Source organism: Penaeus monodon, chromosome 15 (assembly GCF_015228065.2).
Source record: "Penaeus monodon isolate SGIC_2016 chromosome 15, NSTDA_Pmon_1, whole genome shotgun sequence".
Classification (NCBI taxonomy): domain Eukaryota; kingdom Metazoa; phylum Arthropoda; class Malacostraca; order Decapoda; family Penaeidae; genus Penaeus; species Penaeus monodon.
Window position 1 is genome coordinate 15,460,460 of NC_051400.1, and position 1,798 is coordinate 15,462,257.

At 32.6% G+C, this 1,798-nt stretch overlaps 1 protein-coding gene across 1 annotated transcript in view; it reads left to right on the forward strand.

Annotated features, from left to right (window-relative positions):
• LOC119581779 (phosphorylase b kinase gamma catalytic chain, skeletal muscle/heart isoform-like) overlaps positions 1–1,798 on the forward strand; it is a gene marked incomplete at its 3' end in the record, with an annotated part of 27,775 nt that overhangs the window by 14,918 nt on the left and 11,059 nt on the right.

The window sequence follows — 1,798 nt, forward strand, 5'->3', positions numbered from 1 at the left end:
TATTCTTATAAATATGTGTGCACTCTTTTTGACAAATTTAAAGAAGAGATTTCTTACTGTGAAAGAAAGAAAAAATCTTTATGCACTTGCTTTTAGTTAGAGGAATTGCTTTCTTACCTGTTATGATGTTATTAATGAAAATAAAGAGATTGAGGCAAAACTGGAGTTAAATGTTAAAATACATGCTTACCAGTTTGTACTAAAGAAATTCTTTTATTTTTATATGTGTAGCACTGGTCATATTCATGAGGTACATAATTGGATCACAGAATAAATATAATAATTTTGATTATCCAGCCCAACCTAGCTATTTTGGTTGATGGAATAGTAAAACTCATATCGTGAGGGGAAAGATTGTTGTTTGTTTTAGCAATTTAATGGTATATTGAAAATGTGACATATATCTGTGATTTACATTGAAGAAGAAACAATAGATACATCTTCATTAGTACTTGGTGCTTGTGATAATTAGAATTATGTTCTGTACTCTTCTCAAAATTTGAGGTCTTCAACTTTACCTGTATGATACAGGTATGCCTGTGTTAGTTCATGTAAAAGATGCAATCTTTGCACAGTGGTGAGGATTGAAGGCACAGTGTTCACAATTAATTCTTTTATAGTTTATTACTTTGAGAGTGCATGTAGCTATTATTTGGTGGGCCATTGTACACTTTATGTGTAGTTCATACTTTACATACAGCCTTGTGCTTTTTTTCTTAGTTCAACAAATTGCAATAGAAATATAGTTATTTTTTGTATAGCAATAGGATATTAAGATATCACTGACATTTCAGTTTTGTAAACCTACAACTATTGTGGATTTATGCAGAGGCAGAAATTACAATGAGTCTATTTTTCATAGCATTTTCTGCTTCCTCAAGTGATATATGTCTGATTCTTATTACTGTTATGAATATAAACATTATTCTGGTTTGTAGATATACAGAAAGATAAACACACACAATGGTTATTTCAATTTAGATTTTATTGTTAAATATTTTTATTATAATTTGTCTACAATGGTTATAAGTTGTTTCTTCTCCATCACTTAACCCACTCACATTGATATATAATGGCCTATCATGTCCTGGCTGGACTGTGTAATACTGGTGATATCCTACTGTGTCATGCACAGCTAATCCTGCTCAAAGTTGTGCACCCAAAACAATAGTTCTCTTGCTTGGCCCTGGCCGTGGCTGTTAAGATGAAACAGCTCCTCAAAATTAGGCTTAAAACCTCTTTTTAACCTCATTACCTATGCAGTTATTTATGCTACAGCCACAAACACAGAGAGCAGGGTAAATATATATTTCCTGAATTTTTTGTCAAGCAACTGACTCATTACACACCCCAGTGTGTGTTGTATGGCACCAGGAGCTTTTGTTGTGAGTGGGTTAAAATGGATTTGATCCTATAAAGATAGAATTTTAAAAACTTCGTAAATAGATTTTGCTTTGATACTTCTATAATGTTTTGGGTATATTACTTTTCACATCTTCTGCATTTCAGCTTTTGCAACATTTATCAGAATTATGTGTTCTTTTCCTGTCACTTTTTGAAACCTTACCACTGCTGCTCCTTCTTTTAACATTACTGATGGACTTATCATATTTGTTTCAATTGGAAATGAATTTTGTGATCATTATCTTTTTGAAATATATTCTGGATTATCTGGGTTATTGCAGACAAGTATTTTACTATCTTGGGAGCATTCTCTGTAACCTTAAGTATCTTTAGCCTGATGCCATCTACTGTGCATACATGCCAGGCCCATTGTGAGTTTAACCCAGTGCCGCTG